This window comes from Drosophila nasuta, chromosome 2R (genome assembly GCF_023558535.2).
Source record: "Drosophila nasuta strain 15112-1781.00 chromosome 2R, ASM2355853v1, whole genome shotgun sequence".
Classification (NCBI taxonomy): Eukaryota; Metazoa; Arthropoda; class Insecta; order Diptera; family Drosophilidae; genus Drosophila; species Drosophila nasuta.
The window spans coordinates 14,982,071-15,000,976 of record NC_083456.1 but is presented as its reverse complement, the minus strand read 5'-3'; positions in this window follow the sequence as shown (position 1 = coordinate 15,000,976).

Here is an 18,906-nt window from a genome sequence, read left to right as displayed (position 1 = left end):
GATGTTGCTTGTGGGGCGAATGTGTTTGTATGTATGTTTGTTGATTGTTTACCCGACGCTTATATTAATTGAGTTTGCTACGATTTTTGACCTTGCGACGTAAGTAATTCAGTGGCGTTTGTTTTTGTAGCGCAATAGAAGTTTTTGGAAAAGTTTTACCGACTTCCAACTACAATCAGGTCGTGCATCATTAATCATGCAAGAACTCGCCCGGGTCATACATCATGGAGCCCGGCCATTTGATATGCATGAAGTAGTCGACTTTAGCAAATTGCAACACTGTCAATAAAGATACAACATCCAATAATTTGTAATACAAAATCTGCATGATTGCTAAGTGAAGACCATGATGAGGGGCACTGAAGGGGGGCAATGGCAAAACAATTTACTGGTAATATTTCACAAAAGCATCAAACTGTCTTTGACAATTACGACAGGCAAAGTTATTTTATTTAATGAATGGCCCAGAGAATACACTGTAAAATACAGAAAAATGGTTGTCATGTTCTCTCTACATGTGTGTAGTCGAACTTGTGTGTGTGTGGTGTGTGTTCATCCTGCAACGCCTTAAAATAACTACCGAGTATAATAAATTATGTCCACGGACAGCTGCAGAGCAGCAGCTTCCCAGGCTAAACAATACAGCAGCCGACTGCTTTGCTTGGCTTGGCAAAGCGCCATTTACAGGACATTCGGCATACCTGATTCTGTTGCTGAAAGTGTCCTTTGTGCCTGCATCAGGATCATCAGGAGTCGCTACAGAGCATGGCAGCTTAGCGAGTGCGGCGGCATGGGCACTTCAGTAATTTGCAAATATTTCAATAGAACATCATGCTACGAAAAAAGGAAAACAGAAACATGCTCTCTTCTCTACACCCGCTGTCCTGCCATCCTGTCGTCCTGCTAACAAGCTAGACATATGCTGCTCAGCACTATGGGCTACAACAATAAATTATGGGCGAGTCGGAAAATTGAATGGCATCCTGCACAGTAGCAGACGAGCTTCGTCGGAGATACAAAATATAAATGCAGCTGCAGCTCACATTCATGCCAACACTCATACTCATTCTCGCACTCAAACTCACACTCATGCTGACACTCACACAATCCCAGTCCAAATTCCCATACACTTTTGATGTCTATATGCAGATTCCTGTTCGAGGTTTTATTAATCATTGAGAGGCAACCCACAACGCGTCCATTTAGCCCCATCTCTATCTCTCGCTCTCTCGCTCTCTTGCCTATGTATCTCTGTATCTGTGTATCATCTGTGTATCTGTGCTGTCATGCAATGTGTGAGTTCGTTAATATGCCAAGGGCTGCCACTGGCAAATCTCTGTGGGCTCTGACAAAGGCTTGTGCCCCATGTCTGAGTCCCACTGTGTGTATGATTGCGACTGCACTTGTTCGGGCAACTGAAGCACCAGCTGGAATCAGCACGACGCGTCTCTCCAGGCCCATCCCGGCCCATCCCGACCCGACTCTCTGTGCTCCGTGTTTAGTGTTCACTGTTCAGTGGATGTGCCTTCTTTCCACGGCTAGTCGCTGGAGCTGTCAGCCAACCATTGAGTTATTAAAGACACTGCTCGTCAAAGGACACAGCACAGTCTGTCCTAGTGTATGCAAGGCACAAGGTGTGACTTCCGTTGTGAGTAACATCAACTTGATGTATGGAAAGTATGATTTGGTTTTCTGGCTTCTAATGCAAATGACTCTTCTTAGGTAACTTTGACTTTCATTGAAATTGCGGTTGCTGAATAGTCTTTTTTAATTTTGTGGCTTCAAAATACTTTTGAATTTGCAATTTCCAAGGTAACTACTAGTCAAGCTTTGCTGCTCGCCTGGATTTTTGCACTGTGCCTCTGCCGAAAGAGGGTTGCACACTTTCTGTAGCTACTGCGAGGCAGCTCAGCGACCATTGTTGTAATCACATGGCGGGGGCAGTGCAGCAGACCGAGTTGCCTGTCGTTGGGGTTTACACATGGTTATCTTTGTAGCTCGTCTGCTGCTGAAGGCTTTATTAAAGCAGCCACATTGCAAAAGGTGATGCCTCATGTATTAGATCCCCTGCACTCACACACACACGCACATACATCCATACTATACATTCTCGTACATCTATTCATAGTACGTTTGTCGACTTATGAACAGAATGTTTTCAAATGCAGCATAGCTCTGCAATTGCGTTGTCAGTAGGTGTGCCGGAAATTTGACTTGTAACCAAAGTGAAATTGCACACACTCATAGTCTCTTTGGGGGTTGTCATTGCCTGAGTGACCAGCATAACAGTTGGCTTTTGTAGGCGTTTTCAAATACAGTTGACATTTTGCGTAAAATGTTGGGGACAAATATTTTCATTTTCGTTTTAGCTTTGGCTAAAAATCCTCCGCCTCCATCCAAAAAAAAGGCAAACCCCAAACAGAACGAAAAATCAAATTTCCTTTTGCACAGCGAGCACATAATTTATGGCAAGCATATTTTTGGAAATTGTACTCACTCACAGCACGGCACAGCAATATGCAACATGGCGAAGGAAGGTGATCCAAATTATGTTTAGCAAATGCTCACACTTGCAATTTTGCCGAATTCAACTTTGCATTTAGTCGCATTTGCCGTAATCGCTATCAACACTTCGCCAGAGCACCATTTCACCAGCTCACAATGATGCCATAATCAACACAGTGCCCCAATCTGTTTGCTGCCTGCAACGCGGGGTCATCATGTGCGAGTGTGTGTGTGCGTGTGTAGCATCTACTGGTAATCAAAATCATTTTGTAGATAACAAAATGCATATAGGGCCGTTAAAACAGTTGGAAAGCGGGGAACGCATACACCGGTTCACTGGTTCACCAATTCACCGGGTCCGCAGGTTCACACACAGGGCCACCGGTCGTATGCGCAATTTGGCGGCGGCCGCCGTTCGGCTGTGCATCGAATCACATGGCGCCCTAGACAAGGCAAATTGAAAGCAATTTGCATAAATTGCAACTGCAGCATCTAGGCAATGCGATGCATTTCCAGACATTTTCATCTGGTCGAATGTGTGTTTTTGGGTGGATGTTCTGGTATCGGTTTTGTTGGTTAGATCTCTGGCAACTAGATCGCGTATCGCGTATCGTTTTTAAAGGAATCTGCAACTTTAATTTTGCAAATTATTTTGCCAAATGTTTGGAGTTCATCTTGTATGCAACCCAGGGGACCGTGGTGCCCCCTGTATGATAACAATGCATTTCCCGGGCCGCGCGGTATTCAAGGCTGTCATCAAACAGCGACAAATGCCGCAATTGCATATTTGATTATGAATAATTAATAATGTTTGGCAGCCATTGAATTAATTAACATACCTTGCCCCGTCCGTTCTGCATTTGGTGGTTGGCCAATGACTCTCTAGTAATTTAACCACATGCCTTATTATTGCTGCGCGCGCGTCCTTTAAATTTCTGCATTGTAAATTAATTAGAAACCTATTTGCATTAACGCATTGCTCTACAGTGTCCACATGAATTGTGGCTCACACTCGCAAAGTGCGAATTATTAACAATTAGTCAATTGTACTAATACAATGATAAATAATTGGTGCTATTATCTCGCATGAAATTAATAACAATGATCGTTAAATAAAAAAAACCTATTAAATGCCTTTCTATCTGACTGACTAGATGATTCATAATTGTTGTGTGCAATAAATACACAGCCAACGAACGTGTCTCGTTTGAATAATTATTTTATTTTTTTTCTGCAAAATTGTGTAAACTTTAAAGTCTAGTTTAAATTGCAGAAACTACAGAACTTATTAGCTGAGGTATCCACATATTTACGAGAGCTCCTTGGGCAGCCAATCCAGCATAATTGCTGCAGCATTTTATCAAATTCTTTGCCTACTTGTGTCCACATATAAAGAGTGGAGAGTTCGCGAAGCCAAAGGCCACTGAATTGAAGCATTTGCAGATTGCATTACGTCAAGAACCGCAACATGTTCTAATGGCCAGCCTCGTGGTCTCGTGGCATCTGTGTGCGGCACAGTCAAGCAACGCTAGAGTGAATCTTTACATAGCTTTGTGGCAAACAGATTTAGTTCGAGTTCCAGTTCAAAATTCCACGCAGTCTTTTAAGTATCAATTCCGATTTAACCATAATTTAAAGTTTAATCTTGTGTGTTTTATAGTCAGTGGCAGTTTAAGTTGGCTTTGTTGACTGCAGCTGATATTGTGATACCCAGCATAACTTTGCCGTAGTCTCGCCTGTCCAAAGTTCGCCAAGAGATCTGCGATAGCAACTTTTTTTTTTTTGTTGTAGTTAGTTTTTACCTCTTTTCTCCATCTCTTAATTTGCTATCACAAATCCACATTCACATCCTGAGCAAGGCCCGCAAAACCGAATGGTAAAAGCTCTTTCAATATCCTTCATTACCCCGAAATGGCAAATGCGCAAAAAATAAAATCATTGAAAGAGCCTCATCGCTTTGTACGTAATGCGTTCGACTTCTCAGCGAAACTCTGCTGAAAAAAATAATGCCCGAAAAAACGCAGTTGAAAGGGAAGAGGAGCTCTTCTGTGTACCTGCAAAATAGATAAAAAAAAAAGTTGCATAAAGGAGTTATCGAAAAGTGGTGCATGGTCCGCCTGCTTGCCTCGTTGACTCGTTGCCTCAGGCAGCATCCACATCAATGGAATTGCTTTCAATGTTGCAGGTTTTTGGCCACTCGTTTTCTCTCTCCCCTTTCTCTCTTTCCTTGCGTTTGCCCTTCTGCCTTCTGACCTCTGTCTGCCTGTCTGTTGGCTGTCTCGTTGTAGTCAAGGCCTGGCAATAAGATTTCGGCAACATAGCCATAGATACAACAAGCAGGATGTGCAGCAGGATGACGACTTATTGGCGTAAGCATGTTTGACGTATTAGACGCACGTGCTTGTGGCAACACAGAGAGCGGTATCCCAAGAAGTCAGGGGTGCTGGTAATGCAGCTCATCTCTCTCTATGTCTCTCTCTCACTGTGTGTCTGCATTTGTAGCCAATGAAGCGAGTCAATCAATTTGCGTTGCAACAACTTGCCAACTGAGCACGAGGCATTGGCAAATGCTCTATTTCTGCTCAGCTGCTAAGTGGATTACGATTGCCAGACGCCACATATGCATTTAAATCCAGCTAGCAACTGAAGTTCATTTAAATGTGAAGTCTGATTCGCCTCCACCTACACCTCCACCTCCACCTTCTCTGCACTCTAATGACCTCCATCCAAGCTAATGAACTCCGCAAAAGCGGCATCTAATGCACTGGCCACTTGGCCAATGTGTGGTGGCTTTTGGCCACGACGACTTTTGCGGTCATGCCTCATGTCCTTGCTGTGGGCTGCTTGCCGGTTGCTTTGCTGATGCTGCTGCCCATTTGCACTGATAGTGCGCGCTAATGAAGTCATCAGCTACGGCTTCAACTTCAGATCTCAGCCTCGGCCTCGGCAACATCAAAGGCAGCAGCTGGTGACTCTGTATTCTAAGGCAGGCATTGCGTTGCCCAGCGTCATGTTTTTATTTGCAACATTCTGCGCCAAAAAACCTACAAATTTCACACCCAGTCGACAGTTGGTAGTCCGCAGTCTGGCAATCTGGCAGTCAGACGCGTGCCTAACCCGCTGTCCGCTCTAGTCCACGCTACAATTTTAGACACACACAGCGGCTGATGCTGATGGCGTAATGATGCCTACGTGATGTGCCGTTCAAGGGCCCAGCGAGTGTGTGTGTGTGTGCGACTGGTGACTGGTAACTGGCGGCTGGTGACTGGCCGAGGGTGAAAGTTTGCCGGCTAGAGAAAGTAGCCAAGGACGACATGCTCTGCATACTTTTAGGCGTCAATCCCAAAAAACCGGAAGGACATCTTTATCAGCTGGGCGACGTCATTGGCTTCATTGTCTGCAGCCGCATCATAATCAAAGCCAGCGACGGAAACGCCAGCGTCAACGTCAGCGTCAACTGTCAACGGCGCCTGAAATGTCACACATGCTCAAGCACTCACACACATACACTCAGAAGTTGGCTCACGCACACACTTGCATCGTCAGGCGCATAACTTAGCATACTTTGCGGCATAGTTTTGACAGCAAACTTTCACGACACCCAGCTGGACGACGTCGACGACGACTCGAACTCCATCTCCATCTCTCCAACTCCAGTTCTCCAACTTGAACTCGAAATTGTCGCACCTTAACCCACTCAGTGCCTCATCCTTGAAATTCGGTGTGGAAACTTTGCTGGCCCCGCATGTAAATTGTCTCTCTTGCGGTCACGTTGTCAGAGCTTTTAAGCTTGATGATGTTAGCTTAGTCCATTGTCCCTCACTGATTATCCTTGGCTGTGGCATAACTTGGCTCCGGTTACGTTTCTGCCTCCCTTCCTGTCTGTCAATTTGCCCGCCATTCAGCTGTCTGTTTGCGTTGTCAGTTATGCAAATTTTGCGCTTAATTAGGCAGCTGTGCATTGATTTCGGCCCCCAACTGAAAGTGCAAGTGTCAGCAAACGACTGAAGTAAAATAAGTGCAAAAACCTAAAGTAAAGTAAAGTAAAGTAAAGCAAAGTGAATTAATTTAAATGTGAGGCGAGTTTTATGGACATGGTATTTCCATATGTGAAATTGCCGTCAGCATTCGAGTTGACTTTGCTCAAGTTTCTGCATTATTTATTGAAATGCTTGGGCAGCAGATACAACAATAAACATCAGCCTGCCAGCCTGTTAGCCAGTTTGCCTTGCCTTGCCTCCTCCTTTCTCCTTCTCGCCGTATCATGTTCTGTGCTGTAAGGACCTGCGGGCCATAAAGGGCAACTCGAACGGCCAACAGTTACATCAAATGTATTTACGCAGTTTTACGTTTTGTCATGAAATTTGCGTTGATTGTTGGCCGCTTGGCCGGCAATGACTCGACTTGGCCGGATCATTGCTGTCTCTTTTGCTCCTTGCCACACCTGCATCTACTCTAACACATGCTCGTATGTTGCATGCGCCGTCTCGCTCGTATGTTGTTTCATTTGCTTGCTCGCTGGCAATATAACCATAACAAACTCATCGTTAACTTTTTATTTGTTGCTCTTTTTGTTGCTAGTCGCATTATTGTCCTACATCCCTTGCCTGCCCCTTACCCCTGTCAATGCCTCGTGGTCATGCCCCGCAGGCACTGCCCATCGCCCACCGCCCATTGGAATGGCGCGCCCACGACGCGTTACAAATAAGCGTATTATGGAGCCGCTTGTCCTATGGAATGGACACAAGCAAATCCTTGACACGCTGTGATAAGGATTTCTTCATTTTTTATCTGCCCCCAGGGAAATAAAGTGAAAAGGTTATAAAACAAGCAGGCAAGCAGGCAGTCCTGGCCATTGGCAGCAGACTGTGTGTTTCCTTCTTCTAGCCAAAACGCAAAAGAAATCAACTCCAGCAGAGTCGACACGATGTCTTGGATCTTGGTGAGCTTAACTACCACAGTTCGTTTTGCGTATGTGTGAGTGTGAATAGGGGTAGGTAAGTCTGTATGTCCAAGCTTGCCCAACTCCTCGAAATTCCATCTCGAAATCTACTGCCCAACCCACGCACTTTGGATCCGGGTACTTTGTTGTATCTGCTCCTGCTTCTCTGGCTGGTTTTTATTTGTAAAGTCGTTATTACATTTAGGACACACACACATCCTTTTGTCTTTTCGGGTTGTACGTTCACAATGACATGGCTGTGAAGAGACTGTGACTCTTTTTTGGTTGCGATCAGAGGTAAATCTATTTGAATTTTGAATTTCTTTAATTTATATAGATTGCATATTATAATTTTATAAATTTATTTTCAACGCAAACAATTTTTTTTATAACCCAACACAAAAGTTAATAATTCAATTGTTAAGCAGGGCATTCAGTGTGCAAATATTTGCCTCAGCTTATTGCACTCCATTAAAAACTTCTAGATCGATTTGGCTTAGAACTTGGAACCGTCATCCTTATCTGGCGAATTCACAACGAAATGCCAAGGCATTCCGTGTCCACATTGTAGACTAGACGAGGGACTGACAGCTCAGTGGTTGGTTATGCGAACCCCTTCCTGTTAAGCCACTGCCCATTGGCTGAATGCTTCTCGTACAACAAAAGGACATATTGTTATTGCTGCTGCTGTTGGTAACTGTAGTATCTGCAAGCAGACCCTTGCCTCCGCCTCCTCCTCACAGTTGTAATAATACGAATAAAATGTTACTCTGTGTGTGTGGTGGTGGTGTGTGTGTGGGGGTAATGCGGACGCTTGTTGTGGTCCCATAAGTCCAATTCAAATGTCCTTTTTTATACATTTTTATTTCAACAGTGATTCTGTTTCTGTTTCTCTGTTTCTGTGCTCGTCGTGCTCTGGGTCTGCGTGTGTTTTATTTGCGAATGTAAACCAAAGGCGAGTGCATGCAGCAGCGAGTTAATGGCTAATGTCATGTTCCGGACTTAACAACAACATTTGAAACGAGCCATGCCAGCGACCGGCGGGCAAAACAACAGCATCGGCAATGGCCGCTCGGTAACTGGTGACTGCTAACTGGTAACTGGTAGCTGGCAACATCAGCTTCTCGTTCTCAACCTCCAGACTGAGCTTCAGCCGCAGCGAACAGAGACATCAATTGTCCATAAGAAAAGGTTGCGTATACGCAGCATTGTGCGTTCTGTAGCCGAGCGATGAGACTGCAGGAGGTTGAGGTGGCATTCGGGGTGAGATCGGCTCATAATGTCCAGAGCCATTCAGTGCACAATACACATATACACACAACTCAGTGTGTGTGAGTATGTGTGTGTGCGTGGCTAGCCACAGTTCGTCCTTGTTGTCCTCCTGCTACAGCAACTGCTGCCTTTATGTTTCTGTTGTGATTTGCAGTCATAAAGTGAAATTACAGTTATTGTTGTGTGGCATTTCGTCCTAAGGCGAGACGAAGTAAAGGGACCTCAACGTAAAGGTTAATAAATATAAAATGTAAGGTTACTACTGACTGACCATAGCCTGCTTTAATGACCACTCCCTTCACCTCTCTCCCTCTTCCTCTTTCTCTTTCTCTTTCTATCTCCCTTATCCAAGTTCATTTTATTTTTGAGCTAATTAAACTGCACTCGGTTGATGTTGTTAACGTGCGTACCTGTCTCTGCTTGTTTGCCATCTGTGCTTTACGTCCTAATGGCTAATAATAATCTCTTTTGTCCTTCTGATGTGTTTGCTGCAACAAATCACAATCACAGTCTTTTTTAAATCAGTTGTTGTCGTCATTCAATCACAATTCAAAGCGTTGCAAAATTAAATTGACAGCTGTCTATCTATCTAAATAGTATTTCAAATGCTTATCAGGTGTTGCAACTAAAATGTTGTTAATCAGTATGAATGTATGAATGTGTTTAATACTTAATGCAAATGGCTTAATTGTAAACTTTCCTCCTGCAATCAGTTCAATTCAAAACTTTTGAATGGTGCAAGGCAGTTGATCAACTTTGTGGCCACACTTGAATAGAGAATATTCAGCATTTAGCATACGTGTTGTATTTGTATTTGTTGAGTGTTTGTCAAAGTAGCAACCGCATTTATCAATACTCTTTAATTAGCAGCTTCCATAACTTACAAACTATTTGAACTACAAATTGAGCGACTCACATTCGACAGAGGATTGGATGTATAAATGACCTATTAACCACACACACATTTACACACACTCACTCTCACGTACACAAGTGAACGGAGGTCAGAGGTTTGCTGCAAGTGACAAACCGCAAAAGGTTGTAACGTTAACCTTAAGCATTACTTGCTTACTTAACGCCCACGCAACACACCGCAAATGTTAACTAATTTTGCGGTTATGCCTGCAACAGTTGGACGTGTCCATTGGGGTTGCCCAAAGGGTTGCAAGAATGCGTATATGTGCCTGTGTGTGTGTGACTGTGGTCACTATGATATAATAATGCGCTGTTTGTGGCGCCACTTGAATCATCACCGCAAATCAAAATCAACAGCTGCCAGCTGTTGTCAGTTGCCGTTGCCAATCCCGGACTCGCAGTTGCCAGCTGTTGATGACGTCCAAAGATTATTTGCATTTTGTTGTTGTTTGTCCAGTTGGCGCTTTTGCTTCTGCTGCTGCGGCTACTGTGTCACTGACTATAATAACAACAACAAAAACAGCATCAAGTCAATCGTGAGGTGACTTAAGCACAGTGGGCGGAAATCTGCAAGTAATAGTAAATAAAAAAACCCTAATAGGATTAACGCAAAAATTAAAAAATAAGAAAGATAATTACATAACATAAAAGCCAAGTTACACACACTACTCTTTTTTTATGTGCAGTTACAGTAGCAAATTAAATTACCCCAACTGGTTTAATACACAAAAGAGAATAAAGTAGGATAATCACTCATTTACGTATTGTTCTTTAAATTATTGAAGACTGAGCTTAAATCAAAGCAATTAAACACATTTAGGGGTCGAGTGTAAGAGCTTTTAAATAAAAGCAGGAGTCTCACACGTCCTTTAATAAATTACATTTTTATAATTCCAGATTACATTTCTTCAAAAGTGGAGGTTCTTAGGTGCAATTGTCATAACAGAATGAGGAAATGTTGAGAAAATTAGCTAAATAACCCAAACTGTCACTCGTAATGAAGAAGTGAGTAATTTTAAGCATTGATTTAATATTTATCGTAATAGGCATTTAATTTCTCAATATTTATTGCAGTAAGTCCTTAAACTGTGCCCACTGTTTCAACAGCACTCTTAGTTTGACGGCAGATGCCGAGATGGTCATTCCGGTCTATGTCAACTCATATGTTGGCACAGTCAACGATGCATGCCAGGGTCAGTCGGCATATGCATATTGTGGGCTTAAACGAGGAATGTTGCTGCTGCTGTCGATGCTGCTTCTGTTGCTGTCTTGTTGTTATTGCAGTTGTCGTTGTTATCGGTTATCTGTGCCTCGTATGTCTAGCTAGGCATTAAGTTTACCACCAATGCACTCGATGCAGGCTCCGGAAAATTGCAATAACATTGTGACACGTCGACATCAGCAGCAGCAGCAGGCAGCGAGGCAACGAGGCATAGAGAGCGATTCGACTCGACTCGACCGGATTGTCTGTGGTAACCATTTGAACAAAGTTCAATGTTAATTTTCAACATTTACCTGTGCTAATATTGCCAGCACACACACACTCGCACACACCAGCATATGAGCTCTTAATACTTTGCCCGAGTGCGCCTGGCGCCTGTTTAGCAGAACGGTCAGTCGACAATGTCTGTGACTGCGTCCATTCTATGCAATAGGTGAGCTGTGAGCAGTCTACAACTGTTATTCTACAGTTACCACAGTTGTTGGTTTTGTCAGGGAAATGCGGGGGTGAGGCGAGGTGGTGAAGCAGTAACACACTTTAGTGTAGAGTGTAGGGTATTGCAGAGTGCAGTGCAGAGTACAGTCAGTGTTCGCATTCGCATGCAATGTTGTTCTTTCTGATGTCGTTTATTTTTGTTCGAAATTGCGCCATCAGGAATATGCACAGGTGCATTTTAGCACAATAAAAACGTAATTGCTGGCAATTTAATACAGTTGTTATGGTGCGGGACAACCAAGGGAATGGGGGGATATGGATGGACAGGAGAAATACAGGAAAGGGGCGAGGCGGAAACATCCATGTGGCGTGCGGCATGTTGCATATGTCAACGTCATGCTGGTGGCAGAGTTACAATTCATATGCCACATTTCATCACTTGCGACTTTATTAACGCAAATTGTTCGGCACGTGAGTCCACGTGACGTATGAGTAATGTGCATTGTAGTCCCTTTAATTGTTTGCCAGACAGCCACTTTGAAGCCAGTTGAAATTAGCTTAGTATTTGATTAATGAATGCCCCATGCATTTTTATTTGGCCAGCCAGAAAAGGAAATGGAGCAAAAGTCGACGGAAACCCTTTTCAAAGATGGACTCCCCCCTAACAAAAATCATTTTCAGCTTTTGGCATCGTTTCAAATCGAAGCGGACCGCTCGTTTGTCTTGTGCCCAACCAAACTCACACTGTGCTCTTTGCGCCTAATTAAATTTGGCATCAAGTCCCTTTTTTTTGTGTGTGTTGCTTTACACAAAAAACAGCTAAGAAAATTACAACTTCAGTGGCGAAACTTTGTCCAGACAAATACGTGAAGCAAACCGAATTCCCAGTCAGATACATTTGAAAATATTTGGACCACTCGTCGGCCCTTTTTTTTATACTTCAGCCATACATATATAAGTGTACATAATTTCAAAATTGAAAGGCAATTAATCACAGGCGCTCGATGGCAAATGAGATACAAATTTGTAAGCGGCCCGCCCCTGGAGCACTAAATGACTTTCAGGAAACGCAGGAGAATAAAAGAGCACAAAAAAAGAAATGAAATGATTCCGCATGCGGCAAAAGTTAAATACATCGAAACGAACACTGAAAAGGCGCTCCAAATGAACATTTATTTATTTTAAATAACTTTCATTAGTCATTCAGCCGTAAAGAGGGAAAACAGAAACGAAAAAGTGAAAGATGGGGAAAAATCGGCAAAGAAAAAAAAGGATCTCGCAAAACTCGACCAGGAATCGGATATAAGGCAAATTTAATTTGATATTTTGACTGACCAAAAAGGCGAAAAACAATTAAGCAGACCAAAACGCCAAGCCGAGGAACCCAAAACGTTTGCCACCGCCAACTTAACACCAATAAAAAGTACTTTTAAAGGCAAAAAAGTTTGGATCTATGTCCAAGCAACAACTATGGCAACTACGGCTACGACTACGACTACGGCTATTGCAGCAACTCCGGCAACCGGCGCCGGTGAAGTTTCGCTTGCCGGAGTTTTTAGCAATGTAAATCCAATCCGGCGTGCAGCCATCATGCGGTTAACACTTCGTATGACATAAATTACGAAAGTTTGCGCATACTTTTTCACACACAACCCCCCCGACGCAGCCACCGCTCCAACCCCCGACCCGCCCCCTTATCGTCTGGAGCAACCAGCTAGTGCAGTGTTGTGGCCATATTCTTTACCCCAAAAATAATACTGGAAGCGGCTGCCTGGTAAATGGGTAAAATGGCTTTCAACAGGCCCAGGGATCGGGTGTCCTATTCTAAAACAAGAAGCATCCAAAGTTCGTCTGCATTTCTTTCATTTTTGGCGATTTAAAAAAGTTTAAAAGTTGCCAAAGATAAAAAGATATATATGAATGTGTCTGTGGGAGTGTGTATCTCTGTATGTGTGTGTGTATGTCTGCATATATATTGCGTACTTACACCATACTCATAAGTATTTTACTGCTGTGTGCCTACAACGACGCCTTTATATGCCCCAAAAGGGCATCATGGCCTGTGGCAAGCAGCAGTAGCAAATGTTGCCCATTTGCATGTTGTGTCGATGTGTGTGTCTCTGTCTGTGTGTATGTGTGTGTGAGTGTGTACGCACTTAACACTTTGCACACGCATAAATGTCGCATAAAGTTAACTGCGCATAGAAAAATGGAAAATTTTATTAGATTTCGATTCCGCTTTGCTTCTGCTTCCGCCTCAGCTTCAGCTTCAGCTTTTGTTTCTGGTTAAATGTTTATAGTCTCAATACATTTGCAAATGTTTGCAGTCATTTTATATGTGCACATATTTGTAAACATGCCAAGCACTTGACATCGTTATTTAGGGTTTCGGTTCAGAGTTCGCATGACTTACAAGCGGATGCAATCGATGCTCGATAATCTATCAGTAAGAAATTAAAGACAATTGAATACAAGAACTGGAAATTGGTCATGTTATAATTACAACAGACAATTGAACTTGTTATCATATACCATCAATGTTTCCATTTAATTTTTAACAAGTTTTCCCAGGCATTCACGAAACCAAGTGAAGCCATTGTACACGATTACTTGAGCAGGGGCAATTCAGTCCATTGTCCATTAGCATGGTAATTGAATATCACGGGCTATATCCATTTATGTAAATACGTGTATATTGTTTAGTTGAATTATTTTCCGCCTTTTTGCACATTTTTATTTCCCAGATATTATTTCCCTGGCTCCCTTTTCTCTGTCCCACCATCTCCTACGCTTCTCCCTGTTGTAGCTGATGTTGTTGCTGCTCCTGCTGCTGCTATTCGCTTCATGCGATTTTATAGTTTATCATTATTTGCGTAGGGCTTATCTCTGGGGAGAATTAGTATAAAAAAAGAGAAAAATAGAAAGAACAAGGCAGAGTCAAAGGCAGAGCTGCAACGTGCTACAAGCTACAAGGGGGCAAAAGTCGACGCAGCACGCGGCACGCAGCTCGCAACACAGCAATAACAACAGCAATCGCAACAACAACAGTCATAGATTGTCGCATCGTCTGTCGTCTGTTGTCGGTCGCCTGTCGCACAGGTGCGTGCTTCGCTTTCACCTAGGATGTGGAGTAAGAGATGAGGAGATGAGGCGATGTGAATCCTGTAGTCGCGTCTCAGTTGCTTTCGTGTGCTGGCTTTGCCGTAAAATGGAAATTTGCTAACGTTTATTTATTTTTTCCTTCTCGTTCGCTTTCTCTCCTCCTCTATTGCCCCTTCTTGGCCTGTGCAAACGAAGCATGAACTGGGAGCGTAATTCAAGCGGAAAATTGTCGCGTAACGTCATCTTCCCATTGACGCAACGGCGCTTGTCGCTTCAGCTTCAGCTTCCTTCCATTCCCTCGTTGCCCAGCTCCCTACCCGCTCTCAATCTCTCTCTGGACTACATAAACTGCACACGGTGTTGTACACATTGTTCGTCTTGTAGTTGTTGGGCATTGTTAATATTCTTCGCTTGCATGCCGCATGAAATTGACGCACATTAGCCAGAGTGTCCAGGTGCAGGCTCTGAACGTTGCTCTCCTCGGTTCGGTTTTGATTTAAGCATTTGTAAATGAAACTACAGCGTCTATAGTACGTCTCAGCAGTAGCAGCAGGAACAGCAACGGTAGCCAAACCAATTGGAATGTTTGATCAGGCATTGCATTTGCCCATCATGCCCATCAGAGAAGGTGAACCTGAATGGCCGAGCATTGAGCCACCCATAGCGCATAACCGCTTCGCGGTCTGCCACAAATCGTGTTAGCCACGCCATTAGCAAAAGCTGGCCAAGACCCCAAGCAAACAACAAACGCACATACCATTGAGTATACGTAAGAACACGATAGGCAGAGCTGCTTGTACACAGAACCACAGACAGAGCTACTACAACAGCAGCTAGCTAGGGCCAGCAACTGAAACAGAACCATAGTCGCAGTCGTAGTCGTAGTCAGACTCTTCTATTTCCCGTTGCCAATGTGCACGCTTCAATGGCCGTAAACCAATTCAAAAGCATATTTGCATGCGCTGATGGACCGTGCACCGCATTGGGGCCAAGGTTCAACTCTGCGGAGGAGGACCAAGAGCGTGTGTATCGAATTGTCGTGTCGGGCTTGAAATATAATATTGAACCTAGCAGCGAAGTCAGTTAGCAGGCGTGAAATAACCCAAACCCAACCTGTTCGCCATTCGATGGAGTGAGAGAGAGAGAGAGAGAGAGAGAGAAGCTGTTGTTTGCCCTTCGGCGAAATCACTTGAAATTGGTTGCTCACGCGATTCCCAAACATTTCGGCTTACGTTTGTAATCGAAATACTCAATAGCAATGGTGGCAATGAGAGCCTCCTTTTAGACCTGATATGATGCCTATTCCATATTTCCATGTCGATGTGTTGTCGATGCCGATGCCTATGCTGATGCTGATGCTGAAACTGAAGCTGTCGCTTACACCATGTGCGCCTCATAACAATGTGGAAAATTGTTTCCTGTATCAATTTCACACATTAAGGAAGCAATTTGATTTTATCGCTTCCTCATGACTTCACGTTCAATTATTGAAGAGTTTACGTTTGCTGTCTGAGCCTCCGATTCAGCATTCCCCATTCCCCTCTCCCATTCCTGACTTGCCACCTCAGCCTCAAGTGTTCTCGGAATTTCTTTGCTAGTCCTTGTTGCCAAAAACATTTTGCACATGTGTTTTTCAGCGCCTTCGCTCATTTGGAGTTCGTCTGTGGGTTTTCTTTTTTTTTTTTGCTTTTGGTAATTCTTTTCAATTGCTGGCTTATAAACTGCTTTACATGCCATTTTCTTTCTTAGTGCTTACTCGTGTACATTTTTGAATTGATCTTATGACTGATTCAATCTTTTGTCAAATATTATTGTTTCTAGACTGTTTTTTTTTGTTTTTGCTAATTTTTAATGTTGGCAATGAAAATGCGCTAATCGGATGAGTTGATGATATTGAAAGGCGCACACAACTCGACAGATATGTCAACAATGCATTAGGAAACATTATAGCCAAGATGAGTGTCGGATACAAAATTGAAATCTCTGCTCTGCCCCGCAAAATGACATTATGGTGAAATCCAGGCTCTTCTTTTGTTACTGTTTGCATACCAATCTCGCCATGGGCAACTCTTATGAGCGTTTGCATCGATGGCTGTTTATTATGCGTGACATGTTTGGCGATAAGGCTGCCGCATATGCCACATACAAATGAGTCATTGTGGGGCACGTAGTCACATGGCTGTCAATAGGTCAATGGGTCACAACAAAATCAGTTTTCCATGCAGAGTAAATAACGAAGCCAGCAGACGATGAACGCGACACTTATTTGCAATTACTAAAGTCTATGAAGTTTAAACTAAATTGCTGAAGACACACAAAAATACCGCAAATTAACAAAGAAATTAAAAAGTAATTTCTACTCAAGATAAGACCAACGGCCAGTGTTGTGAGAAAAAAGAGTGGAGAGGAAAAAGATTTGTAATTGTCATTAGAAAATGTTGCGCATGCAAATGAAGCCGATGCTAAATCTTAAAGACGAACCCCCGGCGAATCACAATCAGAGCCCGAACCGTACCGAAAACCGGTCTACTCGTAGTGCCAAGCAAGGATACCAGAGTCGTAAAAGTAGTCGTGACGAAGGCGACACTGACAATGATGCCGACTACTTGGCAGCCTGTAAAAAAGTGGAAACTTTTAATTTGATTTGCAGCATTTTAATGGATTTTAATGAAACGCAAACAGGCGAAGATGGCAATGGCTGCAACAGCAGAAGTAGCAGCCAGCCAGCCAGGCAGCCAGCAGTGGCAGCAGTTACAGAACTTTGAAGAAAGGACACTCGAGCATTGCGCGGAAAACTTTGACAAATGCCAAAGCGCGAAAAATTCACTTCACTTTATTTTGCCGCATTTTTTGGTAACTTAGAGGCGACTCAACTGAGTTCAGCTCAGGCTGAGGAAACTCTCGCTGATGTACACCACCCGGACGGGACTTAATTGAAAATGTTTAAAATTCCATGACAAATGGCAGTCACAACAACAACTACGACATGAGCGACAGCAACGAAAACATATAAAAATAATATTAAAAAAAAAAAAATAATGCAAAATTAATTTCAATTACTTGCAGAAACATGAATATGACAGCTATGCGTCATAAGTCATAAGTGGCAGGCGGCATTCGACAGGAGGCAGAAGGCAGAAAGCAGGCGACAGGCGACAGTCGACAGGCTGCAGGCGTCACGACGACGACATCCTGCTAATTAAAATCACATAAATTACGCGTACACCATATGACACTTCAACAAAATGAAGCGCAATTTTCCAAAGTTTTTCGCATATTTGATCAAAAGTCCTTGGCCAGCTAATTTGATTAGCTGCCAAGGCTCAGCCTCATTAAGTGGCCATCAAAAGTGGCCTTTGTTCGTTCACAATTTTTCTTGTGTTTTTTATTTCGCTGTTTTTCTGTTTGGGCTACTCCTCATTTTTTTGCTACCATTGGGTTAAAAAGCGTCCTTTTTTTTGTATTGTTGGACCTATCTTAGCGTTTCTTCTAAGTGAACTGGACAGAACTCATGAAAAATTTAGTGGAAACTAATTGCAACAGCATTGAAATTAATTATTTAACCCTTTTTATTGTTTAAGCTTTTACCCGTTGCCTTTTTGGCCCGACTTTCGGTCTCAGTCGGGCCAAGCCTTATTAGCATAATTAATTGTACAAATTTACGTACTTAAACAAGTTATTATTTCAAATTAAGCAAGTACTTTTCATCATTGGCAGCTAGCACAATGGGCTTACAAGCTCAGAAGACCTTAAAGGAATGCGATGCAAATGCATTTTTGGGGGGAAGAGGAGAAATTCGAAACAAACGAAAACAAGTATTTTGCTCTTAATCAGAGACGGAATGTTCTCCTCATTCTGAAGAGTGAATTCGTTTTTGTGCACTTAATCAATATATTCCTATTAAATTTGTGGCATTTGAAGAATTATTGTGTAAACGTATTAACAGCTCGTCACGCTCATTTTCCAGTCATTTCCTCTTAATTAAAATCCCTTTGTAAATTGTATGACACAGAAATTCGAAACCAACGTCGGATCTGTCTGTAATTTCACAGATTAGTGAGATAAATAGTTTTTTATACCATTTATGCATTAAATGAAATAAATATGCGTTTAATGTGGAAAACTCAAAAAAAAAATTGTTTTGCTTTTATGCCGCCTGAAAAATCGAATAGTATTAACGAATACTCGTAAACGCAGCAACAAAAAGAATCACTTTTTTTAATTGTTTGTGTTTTTTTTTTTATTATTATTAATATTATTTTAAATAAAACAAGTTCACAACCAAAAGATGTGCGAATGAATAGACGAATCAATTTATACATTTGGCAGTAATACTCTCATTTGTTTTCATATTACGAGTACACGTACTTTTTTTTATTATTTTTATAGGCCTTCAGTTTAGTTTTAATTGCATATTGACTAACAAAAAGTGATTAACAAGTGCCCGACAGTATTTTGTTTACCTTTTCAATTTAATATATCAAGTTACATTGTTTGTTAAAGCGTTTTTTAT